The following is a 13,936-nucleotide window of genomic DNA, read 5'->3' on the forward strand; positions in this document are numbered from 1 at the left end:
AAATAAGCAGCTCTACAGCAGAAATATTTACAGCCTGGTACCAAAAAAAAAAACTGCTTTGGTCTATAAAGCTAATTTTCCCATTTCAGACAACTGTACAGAGGTGAACTGTTATATAACCCATCTGTTTAAAAAGATCCAGGCCTAAAGTTATACACCGATCAGCCACAACATTAAAACTGCTGACAGGAGAAGTAAATAACATTGACCATCTTGTGACAACACAATGTTCTGCTGGTAAACTTTTGGACCAGGCATTCATTCATGTGGGTGTTACTTAGACATGTAGCACCCACCTAGACAAGACCAGGCACCCCCACCCTATAGCAATGACACTCCTTGATGGCAGCAGCCATCCCCAGCAGGATGCAGCCTGACACAGACACACACACAAAAATGGTTTAGGAACAACTACAAATCTGTGGGATGATCCACAGAGGCCCCTCCCCTCAACCCATAGGACCCAAAGGCCCCCCACTAACAACATTCTGTTGCCAGACACCCTCAGCAGGCCCATGTCCATTCTCTGATGAGTCACAACTGTTTTAGAGGCACAAGGGAGACCTACACAATATCAGGAAGGTGGTTGTAATGTTATGCCTGGTCGGTGTATGTAGGACAAGGCCGTTTTCGGTGACAGGTGGGTGTCAACACAGGTAGCTAGCTCTCTGCCTAGATGTTACCCCACTCACACTCCACCTCTTTGACATTTATTTAATAAGTCAGGCGCTGCCACGATGGTGACGGCCGGAGTCACTCTTCAGGTAAATTTCCATCTGATCGACACATAGAAAATGTACACATCTGTAAACTCAGTGGTTGAATTCCTTTGCAAACTCACACACAACATGTAAACATTACCTCTATAATGCCTGCAGTTGATGGTTTGACGCATCCAATTTGTATGGTGTCACTGTCTTCATTCCGCTGCTACTAAAGTGGCCAAAAGAATCACTCATTGTTGATGTGTCCCCTAATTACATTAGAAATAAAGCTCTTCTGAGTGTCTTCAATAAAAACCCAGAGTACAAAAGGCCTGCTAGTCTCTGAGGAACAGCAAACACACTTGAAAGCCAAGAACATGTACAACTCAGTCAATAGACTTCTGGGATTCTTTCCATTTTCTCTGAACGCTGCTCTCTCTTTCCCAGAATTACATATAATTTCATTCAGTTTTAAATGACGGTGGAGTAAGTGAGCTTGATTGCTAACTCCGGTGTGGAGCAGAGAACAGTAAGAAGAGAAAGGAGTTAAATTAAAGTGGATGGAGCAGCACAGCTAACAAGCTAGAATATCTTCCCCCAGTCATTGGCTCGCAGTTATTCCAGAGTTTAAACTGTCAGGTTGGTAACAATCAAAGGAGCAAACAAAGGAGCAAATTTCACGTATCACCTTTCTCCAGAGCCCGACTTGATGCGAGCAATGTGCACAGATTTACCTCCTTCCTTCCAGTTCCAGTGAAATGCGATAACTTCACTCTAAAAACACGAGTTACACGTCCCCACAACCGTAGAAAAGCCAGTTTATGTGCACGTGTGCGCATGGACCGCAGCTCAAGTCCAGATCAGCACGTAACACAGCATAATTACTCGCTGATTTGAGGTCAAGCCAAACTGGATACAGGCTATTTCCTGCCATAATCCCTGGTCCGGGCTGAAAGTATTCAATATTACAACACTTAAGCCTTAGTGTGATTGATGATGGTGAAAAACTGCAACCAGTCCTTCTTCAGAAACATTTCAGGCCGGAATCTCTGGAGGAAATGTTGGACTGCACGTGTATCCTGCTGCAATATGTTCATCCATCTTGGTTAAAAACTAGATTAAAATTCTGCTTTTGTTGGAAACTTCCAAATAAATGGAAAAGGTGAAGCAGAAAAAACTTGAAGTGTAGAAATAAAACCTTAAATTTAGCTGGTTTAGGGGGTCATTTTTAGTTAAATATATGCATAAATAAATAAAAGCACTGATTATGTGAAACTATGCCACAGTTCTATTAATTTCCGCTTTTTGTTCCTGTGGAAATCAGATTAAATACCTTGTTCAGACACTTGGTGCGTAAAAAAAAATAAATCACTGGCATCACACACAATAGCGCAGACAGGAAAGTAGAAAACACCATGAGGGCCTAGCACACTAACAAAAGAACAGTATTCCTACTGTAATAAAAACACGGAAAACCCCTTTGTCGGAATGACGCAGAGGTCTCCCTCCTGCTGGGAACACACCCCGTCACACGCGGAAGCGCTCATTAACCCAAAATGCTCCGCGCTTCCTGCTGGTCAGCAATTGTGCCCTGGTTGAGGGGGTTTCTATGGCAACAGTTGTTTTTTTTTGTTTTTTGTGGGAGCATTGGAGGTAGAGAGAGGTCAAACGATGGCCACAGAGAGACACTTGTGTGGTGTGGACACAGAGGCAGTGTCTTGTTTGTAACATGTTGGAGAATGTACATCAATCAGCCATAAGATTATGACCAACTTCCTTATATTGTGTAGGTCTCCCTTGTGCCTCATCTGACTCATCAGAGGAAGGACATGGACCTTCTGAGGGTGTCCTGTGGTGTCTGGTAACAGGATGTTGTTAGTGGGGGCCTTTGGGTCCTATGGGTTGAAGGGAGGGGCCTCTGTGGATCATCCCACAGATACTTGATCAGTTTGGGATCTAGTGAATTTGGAGGCCAGGTCAACACCTTGTGCTGTTCAACATCCACATGAATGCCAGGACCAAAAGCTCTCCATCAGAGAATTGAATTGTCACAAGATGGTCAATGTCATTTACTTCTCCTGTTAGTGGTCATAATATTATGCCTGATCGTTGTGTACATCCAATGGATTTCATTAGACTGAAAGATTTGCGTGAAAGGTAACACAAAAGTCGGGGAAAAAAGCTTAACCCTCCTTTTATAATTATTGTACAATACTGTATCGCACATTTGACAAGACAGATTGTTTCCTCAAATAATAAACAGAAGCATAACAGGAAACACTGTGCTGAACAACAGGTTGTTTACTGATGGCGTTTTGGGTTCTCTGAGTCATACAAGTGGAGCAAAGAGGGCCAACACGGCCCCTACAGCCCTTGAACAGGAGATATTCCTAAAATTAACATTAACACATTAAGCTCTATGAACGTTTCCTCCCGCCAAACACCAAGTTAGTTAATTCTGTTTCTTAGTGTGAAAATGACCATTATTAGTTTTTTTTTTTAATGAAGAAAACATCTCACCTCTTTCAAGGAAACATGCAGTAACTTCTGGAAGCGCTACAGCAAACCAGACCACTCCTCATCCAAATAACGCTACAATGCAGCTTATTGCATCACAGCGCGTTAATGCCAACTGCACAAAGAATGACAAGAAATCCCTCAAACGAAGAACTGCCAGAAAAATCACAGGACTCTCCCTGCCCTCACTGGATGATATTTTCAGGACCAGCTCAAACCACCTTTTCTCCCTGCTCCCATCCTCCAGGCGTTACGGGATCTTCAAAGCCTGCTCCACCAGGCTGCAAAGCAGTCACAACAACTGCACCCTTTTAATGCTTCTTAATCACAGCAATGAGGGTCTATGTGGGATAAGGGGTTCTGATTCATGTTTAATTTTACCTCTGATGCTCTTAAGTGTTTATGTATTTATGTGTATGGGTGTGTGTGCATGTATGTGGGCGTGAACGTGTGAGTGCGGGTACTGTTTTAGAGGTTGCACGGGCAAATTTCACAGCTAGAAGTGAGTGAGAGTTTGGTTCTTCTACAGTGAAGGGGATTACTTATTCACCTGAACAACTGCTGATCAAGGTGTTGTCCTGGCATGCTAAAAAAATGTAGTTAGCTGTCTCACCTTTTGGGGCAGTTCCATGTTGAGATGTCTGCTGTAGCTTTTATGAACTGGAATGCACTTGAGTCGTATTGTAAATTGTAAATTGTAAATTGTCTGCAATCTCAGGGTTTAAAGAAAATGTGTTGGAGCTGTGGTTCATGCCATCATTAATCCACCAATGCCTTCCTGTTACAAGTCAAAAATGTCTGCCGTGAAAAGGTTCTATTATCTCTGCGAACACGTCGTGATGTTAACATTAACAGTGACTCACAAATCCCAGATCCCAAACTCAAACCCAGCGCCTCCCACACACACACGCAAATACATGTCATAAAACTCCCTACAATGAAGTTAACTGGGTCTGGACCAGACAAAGCATTATTCCGTAATCAAAAGTGCACAGGGGGATGATTGTGGTCCACTGGGTGTTTATTATGGTCAGAGGTGATGTTGCTGGTGTGCTGACAAACTCCATATTTGAGCACGTGTCGTGTGATCAGACCGCGTTTGCACGGCTGGAAGAGTTTAGCCTCTGACCTTTTAGCTGTGATTTCACCAGGAATATAGAGAGGTGAGCCGAGAGAGAGAAAGAAAAGTCTACAGCCAGATTTACGACCATAACAGGAAACCTGCAGCTATAACAGACATTGTGTCTGATGGTGTTTTGGGTTATCTGAGTCACACAGAGAGGATTACTGAGAGCAACGTGCACTGTCCTTCCTGCGCTGCAGATGCTCATCTTTCCCCTCACACTGCATCACACACTGAACCACTTGTTGCTTCCCAAAAGGTTCCCATACATACTTGAACAGCTGTGAGACAAGATATTGTCAAAATACATCACTCTCTCAATCGCTCATAATTGCTCAGACTAAAGGAAGGATGTGTTTTTGCTATGGGAATGAGACAACCTCTGGATGACAGATGTGAAAAAAACAAAAATCATTTTTTGGATGATTGGATTTACAGGCATTATTGATATCTGGGGTTTATATGCGCCTGACAGACTGTCACTTTGCTCAGTGTCTGGTTGCTCTCTCAGGCATGGGTGGATACTTGCGGTGACTCAACTTGGATCAGACTGGGAGCTTGTGGGAGCTTCTAGTCTGAAGCAGCACATTTGAATTAATAAAGCATGTTGCTGATATTATATGAATACTCATACAGATGGTATGATGATGATTAATACATGCTTACTGCTGGGTTTCGCTGTGAAGCATATTTGGGTTCAGGCTTGGTGCTGCTGTGTGTGTTTATGTTTGTCCTTTTGGACCAACAGAAATCGCTTTAAAAGAAAGATGCAGTCCGAGATGTCACCAAGGAACAAAGGGTAACATCTAATCACCTGAAGGCCTCTGTAGGAGCTGTAGTCTTAGTTGTAAATTTAATTTGCTAATTAAGAGTAAATTTATTTGATTAACTGAAGTGTTTGTTTTGTTTAGATTCAATTTTTGATGATACTCTTTGTTAATTTGTTTAGGATATTTGCATAGTTTAAAATTTTGGTATTTGGGTAACTGTGGGCACCTGAGTTTATTTAAGGAACTAGGCACCTTGAGGACCAGCATGCACCTGGGTGGGCCTATGGTTTTTTACCAGCGCAAGGAGGAAGCAGCCACGATTTTCTTTGTTCTTTTGTTTGTTTTATTATTTTTGAAATAAATCAACACCAAACGCAAGATCTGGTATGGACATTCACCTTCTTTTTGCCTGCGTTAAACCACATTCCCATGGTGCATCAGTGGCCCTTTGATTATGTTTGATTTAAAGTTTATTTTGTTTTTTATGGACAAATGGCCACTACAACAAGTAAAAAACCCGCCCCTGGACACAAAGGAAGGATTCTACATCATTGGACAGATTGGATCTTCTTGGATTATGGATTGATGTTCAGCATGGATTGATTTATTCAACACTTTTTGTAATATCATCGCCATCAGCGGGACACTGCCTGAGGCTCAGATGAACAGAGGTGCTCAGCCTTCTCACGAGAAACTGGTATGTAATGCTATTGCTGTATTGGACAACAGCCAAACGAGTGGAGTTTGAAAGTCAGTATTTCATATCAAGTTGGAAAAGTTTGAACGACGCCGAATTGCGGCACGTCATCATTACGAACACTTTACGCATAGCTGTCAGCGGCTTCCAGTCATAAAACTACTCGACCTCAGTGTGTGGTGTTGTGTGTGATGAACTGGATCTGATCAGTCAACAATCAAATAATTTTGCTACTTTTTGCTATTTTTATCTGCACGTTTGATCGCTGCACAAGCAGCTTTGGAAGAATCAACATGTCCGATGATACGGCGAAAGAGACTGAAACATTGCCAACTAAAAGGAATATTACACTGACTTCTAAAGGATTGTGCTTCTACATTAAAATGAGCCAGGAAAAACGGAGTGTAAAATGCAAACAAGCAAAAAAGTCAATGGACAAAATCACTGCGTTAATGGAATCAAATGAAAACGTCAATTCAGTGAATTCTGAGCTTGCAAATCTTATCCAGTGTTGTCAAGACGCAAATGAGCTGCATGAATCTTTAATAAACTTACCTTTGCCAGAGGATGAAATTAAAAGACAATGTGAACATTTCGAGGCAAAGATGGTAAAGTTGAATGATTTCACTGAAACGGTAAAACAGTGGCTTTCCAAACTGGGTCATCCATATGTGTATCAAAATACTGCATCTCATGATCATCAAGGTGTCACTGATGAAATAAATCCTGACGATAGCGCTTCTAATGTGTCAAGTGTAAAGGCAAGCTCTGTAAAATCACACTCCCAGTTATCACGGACCTCCTCGACCGCATCAGCGCGTATTAAAGCCGAGGCCGAAAAGGCAGCTCTGATGCAGCGCGTTGCTGCGCTAAAAAGGAAACATTTAATTGAAGCAAAAGAGGAAAAGCTAAGGAAAGAAAAGGAACAACTGGAACTTGAAACTGAACTGGCTGCAACAAATGCAAAACTTAATGTTCTGGAGATTAATTCATCTGCGTGTGGCTCAAAACGATCAGACGGGATGAACTCTTATTTTGAAAGGAACATTTCTCAAGCATCAAATGTACTGAATCCCGATGCTGACATGTTTGTACCACTACCTCTGAATAAAAAGGTGAATGTTACTGATGTGCCTGTAATATCTCAACCACAAGTTGTTAGGCCTAAACAAAGCAAAGAAACACAAAGGGATGAAATGTTTTTGGATGTTGGTGAACCAGTTCAATTTGCATCTGCTGCTGATCAAACCCAAGGAGGACTGGTAAACCCTCAATATCATGCTCTGACAAATGGCTCTCAGGATGAGATTGTCAACATTATGCAGAGACAAAATGACATCACTGCTCTGCTGGTTCAACAAAATCTAAGCTCTGTCCTTCCATCAAGAAATATTCCTGTGTTCGATGGAGATCCTCTTCACTACAAGTCTTTCATCAGAGCTTTTGAAAATGGAGTGGAGGAGAAAACATCTAATTGGAGTGACCGTTTACATTTTCTTGAACAATACACCAGGGGAGAACCAAGGAACTTAGTGCACAGTTGTCAACACTTACCCTCAGAGCTGGGATACAACAAGGCCAAAATTCTTCTTGCAGAGCATTTTGGAAATGAATACAAAATTTCAAGTGCTTATATGGAAAGAATTCTTAACTGGACACCTGTTAAAAGTGAGGATGTTAAAGCATTACAGTCATTCTCTCTATTTCTGCGAGGATGCTCAAATTTAACAGAGCAAATGACACAAATGAAAGAACTGGACTTACCCTCTAACATGAGAAGCATCATCATGAAACTTCCTTACAAGCTAAGGGAAAGATGGAGGAATGTTGCTTGTGATCTTCTTGAGAAAAATGGTCGGAGAGCACTGTTTGTTGATCTTGTTACTTTTATTGAAAAGCAAGTCAAAATTGCCTCAGATCCGCTTTTTGGCAACATTCAAGACTCACTATCCACCAAATCCAAATCTTCCAAGACAAGCCATTTCATACAAAGAAAGAAGGAAAGCAGTTTTGCTACTAATGTCACCACAATGAAGGAAGGAGACATGATTCTATGTACAGGAAATAAAATCAAGCCCTCCTCAATTCACAGTTGTTTGTTTTGTTCACAAAGTAGTCACTCGTTGGATAACTGCTCTCAGTTTAGAATGAAATTACATCGGGATAAGATCAATTTCATCAAGGAAAAAGGAATATGTTTTGGTTGCCTGAAAGTAGGCCACATGAGCAAAGACTGTAGGAGTCGTTTGGATTGCAATGTGTGTAACCAAAAGCACCCAGGAATCCTTCATATCGAGCGTCAGGATAAAGGCACATCCTCCAAACAATCACAACAGACTGTGAGCCTTCCAAGTGTTTCTACTGTAATGACACAGACCTGTGGCCATATTGGGGCCGGTGCTGAAGATGATTCTATCTTTTCTGTTGTTGCAGTTAAAGTTAAGAGCCACAAGAGTAACACAATTGTACAGACATATGCTTTTCTGGACCCAGGAAGCTCAGGAACATTCTGCACAGAGAGCCTGGCAAGAAAATTAAATATGAGTGGCAAAAGAACAAGTTTTTTGATGAGGACAATGGGGCAAAAGAAAATTGTAAATGCTCATATTCTGTCAGGCCTTGAGGTGTCTGGTGTGGACATGAATGATTTCATCCAGTTACCTGATGTTTTAACACAGAGATCTATGCCTGTCTCGTCACTTAATATTCCCCGACAAGAGGATCTTTTTCAGTGGTCTTACCTAAAGGATGTAAAGGTCCATGACATTGATGCGGATGTAGACCTCCTAATTGGAACTAATGCCCCCAAAGTAATGGAGCCTTGGGAGGTAATAAACAGCCAGGATGAAGGACCCTATGCAGTAAGAACCAGGGTCGGTTGGGTCATTAACGGTCCACTTCGTGGCACAAGCAGCAGGAGTAAGAAAGGCTGCCCTGTTGTAACAGCCAACCGAATCTCTGTTGAGCATCTTCAGGACATGTTGGTTCAACAATATAACCACGATTTTCATGAAAGATCAGCTGAGGAACAAACTGAAATGTCCAGAGAAGATGTCAAGTTCATGAATGTTGTAAGCAGCACAGCAGAAATGATTGAAGGTCATTACTGTATTGACTTACCTTTCCGACAGGAGGACTGTGTGCTGCCAAACAATCGCTGTGTTGCAGAACAGCGCCTCCAAAGCTTGAAAAGAAAATTTGACAGGAACAGCACATTTAAGGAGGAATACACAACATTCTTAAAGGACATGATTGCTCAAGGATATGCTGAAGTGGTGCCTGCTGACCAACTAAAACAAAGTGATGGAAAAGTGTGGTATATTCCCCATCATGGAGTCTATCATCCCAGAAAAGGCAAGCTGAGAGTTGTTTTTGACTGTGGAGCAACATATAAAGGGACATCACTGAACTGCCAACTCTTGCAGGGACCTGATCTGACCAACACTCTCATTGGAGTCCTTATTCGATTTAGGCAAGAACCTATAGCAGTAATGGCAGACATCAAAGCCATGTTTCACCAAGTGCGTGTCCCAGATAAACACATCGATTTTCTCCGCTTCCTCTGGTGGCCAGATGGTGATACTGCACAGCCTCCACAGGAACATCGCATGAGAGTTCATCTGTTTGGTGCTGTATCTTCACCAAGTTGTGCAAATTATGCTCTGAGGAGAACAGCAGAAGACAATGCACATCATTTCCCACTTGAAGTGATCAATACAGTGAAACATAATTTTTATGTGGACGATTGCCTGAAAGCCATGGCTTCAAAGGAAGAAGCTGTACAGATGATCAAGGATTTGACTGCTGTCTGTGCAAGAGGAGGATTTACTCTTTCAAAATGGATTAGCAACAACCGCACAGTGCTGCTGTCAGTCACAGAGGAAAGGAGAGCAAATACAATGATGGAGCTGGATTTGGATGCAGACCAATTTCCAACAGAGCGAGCACTTGGACTACAGTGGTGCATTGGAACGGACATGTTTCAGTTCAGAACAACAGTTCGAGAACAACCACAGACCAGAAGAGGCATTCTTTCAGTGGTCAGCTCTCTTTATGACCCTTTGGGATTTTTGGCCCCATTCAGTATGCCAGCCAAATTGTTGTTGCAGGAGCTCTGTAGGAGAAACTTAAAGTGGGATGAGGTCATTCCCTATGCCTTATCTAAGCAATGGTCTGAATGGCTCCAGGATCTTCAAAAAATGGATGAGTTCAAAGTGGAACGCTGTATTAAACCTAGAGACTTTGGAGCCCCAGTTTCAGCACAGCTTCACCACTTTTCTGATGCCAGTCAAGTTGGATATGGAACGGTATCTTACTTAAGACTGGAAAAGGATCATAAGATACACGTAGCATTTCTCTTGGGAAAGGCTAGGGTCGCTCCTCTCAAGCAGACTACAATCCCAAGATTGGAACTCACAGCTGCAGTTCTTGCTGTTCGAGTTGATAAAATGCTGAGGAAGGAATTGCAACTTATGCTGGAGAAATCAGTTTTCTGGACAGACAGCACAACGGTACTTAAATACATCGCAAATGAGACCAAACGATTTCACACTTTTGTGGCAAACAGAACTTCTGTCATCAGAGAAGCTTCAGATATTGAGCAGTGGAGATATGTGTGTTCGAAAGAGAATCCAGCGGATGAAGCATCAAGAGGAATGAAAGCTCAGGATTTCCTGACAGGCAGGAGATGGTTGAATGGACCTGAGTTTCTCTCCAAATCAGAGGAGGAATGGCCTAATCTGAAAGGGGATTGTGATGTAGTTTCTGATGATGACCCAGAGGTCAAAAGGGACATGACAGTGAATGCTATTGTCAAGGACGTGGAAAAGGCCACCAGCCAGCTGATCAATTATTTTTCATCCTGGATTAAGTTAAGAACATCTGTGGCTTGGTTTTTAAAAATCAAAGCAGCTTTCATGACACTGGCGCAGAAGAGGAAGGAGTTTAGTGCTTCTGCAGGCCTTAATCAAGAACAAGTGGACAGGAAAGTTCAAAACTTTAAAGTCACACTCAAAGGACAAAGTCTGATTCCCGAAGATCTTGTAAATGCAGAAGAGTCCATCATTCTGTATGTACAAAGGCACAAGTTCGAAGCTGAAATCGCCTCACTAAAGAGTGGATTTAAAACTATCTCCAAAGAAAGCACACTGTACAAACTGGATCCAGTGCTGGATGATGGAATCCTCAGAGTTGGTGGTCGGTTGAGTAAAGCAGCATTGCCAGCAGAATCTAAACATCCGGTGATTCTTTCTAAAGACATGTATGTATCCACACTCATTTTGCGCCATATTCATAATCAACTAGGGCATGCAGGGAGGAATCATATGTTGTCCAGGTTACGACAAAAATACTGGATCACTAACGCAAACTCTGCTGCCAGAAAGGTAATATCTGACTGTATTGTGTGCAGACGCAACAGGGGAAAGCTGATTGAGCAGAAGATGGCGGACTTACCTGAAGAGAGGGTGTTGCCTGAAAAGGCTCCTTTCACAAATGTGGGAGTTGATTATTTTGGCCCCATTGATGTTAAAAGAGGTAGAAGTCTTCTTAAAAGATATGGAGTGCTATTTACATGTCTAACTAGTCGTGCTGTACATCTGGAAGTGGCTTATACACTGGATACAGACTCGTGTATAAATGCAATTCGGAGGTTTATCTGTAGACGAGGTCCAGTCTCAGCTATCAGATCGGATAACGGCACAAATTTTGTTGGAGCCAATCGGGAGCTGAAGGAAAGTCTGGCTGCTCTGAATCATAGCAAAATTCAAAGGGCTTTTGTTCAGGATGGCATAAAATGGAGCTTTAACACACCTGCAGCTTCCCATCAAGGTGGTGTTTGGGAACGTCTGATTCGTTCAGTGAAAAGTGTTCTCACCTCAGTACTGAAACAACAAACTCTGGATGATGAAGGGCTCCAGACCGTCTTCTGTGAGGTTGAGGCAGTACTAAACGACAGACCCATCACAAAAGTCTCAGATGATCCAGATGACTTAGAAGCTCTCACACCAAATCATATTTTAATGTTGAAAGGAAAACCAATCATGCCACCAGGACTGTTTGACCGAAATGATCTATATATAAGGAAAAGGTGGAAGCAAGCACAGTATATTGCCGAGCTGTTTTGGAAGAGATGGATTTCTGAGTATCTACCCATGATGCAGGAGAGACAAAAATGGACAAGGCCAAGGAAAAGCCTCACTCCTGGAGATGTTGTTCTTGTCGCAGATGCGTCAGCTCCAAGAGGATCTTGGATCATGGGGAAGGTTTTGGACATCAGACCAGATGCAAAGGGCCTGGTACGCACTGTGCGTCTTCAAACAAGGACCAGTATTCTGGAGAGACCTGTGACGAAGCTCTGCCTACTACTGGAAGCAGCAGTCTAACATCATGACTCTCTCTTTCTCTACCTCTATTCTTTCTTTCTTTTTCTCCAATTAACCTGTGTTTTATTTTGCAGATTCATCAAGAAAAGAGTTTATTTGGGGCTGACAGATAGAATAGGTCTGTTTCATAGTTGTAGTTGCAGAAGTAGCTCCTTATTTATATATAACTGTAATTGTGATATTATGCACAATTAGGGGCCGGAGTGTAGGAGCTGTAGTCTTAGTTGTAAATTTAATTTGCTAATTAAGAGTAAATTTATTTGATTAACTGAAGTGTTTGTTTTGTTTAGATTCAATTTTTGATGATACTCTTTGTTAATTTGTTTAGGATATTTGCATAGTTTAAAATTTTGGTATTTGGGTAACTGTGGGCACCTGAGTTTATTTAAGGAACTAGGCACCTTGAGGACCAGCATGCACCTGGGTGGGCCTATGGTTTTTTACCAGCGCAAGGAGGAAGCAGCCACGATTTTCTTTGTTCTTTTGTTTGTTTTATTATTTTTGAAATAAATCAACACCAAACGCAAGATCTGGTATGGACATTCACCTTCTTTTTGCCTGCGTTAAACCACATTCCCATGGTGCATCAGTGGCCCTTTGATTATGTTTGATTTAAAGTTTATTTTGTTTTTTATGGACAAATGGCCACTACAGCCTCTCTCGTTAACGATCATGAGTCCAATATCAGGAGATCACTGGAGAACCATGGCAGAGTGGCAAGGACAAAGAAGCTGCTCTTCAAAATTACATTTCATCCCGTCTGCAGTTTGCTAAACGTCATGTGGACAAGCCAGAAAACTACTGGGAAAATGTTTTGTGGATGGATGAGACCAAAGGATAATTATTTGGCTTAAAAGATTATTTGAGGCAACACAGCTCTCCAGCATCCAAACCTCCTCCCATCCAGGAGACACAGGGGTGGTGCTGTCTTTGTTCAGGCTTGTTTTGGTGCATATGGGCCTGGACGGATTGCCATCATTGATGGACCAATGAAATTCGAATCATACCATTGAGGTATTTTGCTTAGTGGCAAATATATCACCTGATCTGTCCTGCTGAAAGAGGCCACTGTAATTGGAGAATACTAATTCCAGGAAAAGGGTGGACTCAGGCTGCAACAATGCTTAGCTAGTTGGTACATGAATGGCAGGAGCCAAGGTCTTCCTGCACAACATTGGCCAAAGCCTCCGCCAGCTTGCCTTCTTCCCAGTACCATGTGTTCCAAAGGTAAGTGACACATACACACCTGGCTATCCACATGATATAAAAGAAAACTTGATTCATCAGACTAGGCCATCATCTTCCATTGCATTGTGGTCCAGTTATGATGCACAGGGTCTAGGTTAGGTAGGCACTTTTGGCTGTGGACAGGAGTCTGCATGGGTATTGCATCTATGCAGCTCCATAGTCAAGAAACTGCAATGTTGACTATGCTGACTCCTCAGAAAAGTCACTCACCATTCAGCCAGGGCTGGAGAGCAGAAACCCCACAGCAAAAACAGCAATTTCAGTTTTTAACATCTCCTTTTCTTCGTTCCCTCTACAGCTGTGAAAGCACATCACAAGTCTTTGAATTACACCCATGACCTGCACTCATAATACACATGGGTAAATACCACAGAACTCTTGCATTACACAAGACTCAGTGTTTTGATTAAATCACCATTTCATTCAATTACATGGACTGGCCTTGTGAGTGAAAAAAATATTTCTGTGGAAAGGAGGGTTCAGATAACGGCAGC

Source organism: Chelon labrosus (assembly GCF_963514085.1).
Source record: "Chelon labrosus genome assembly, chromosome: 3".
Lineage (NCBI taxonomy): Eukaryota > Metazoa > Chordata > Actinopteri > Mugiliformes > Mugilidae > Chelon > Chelon labrosus.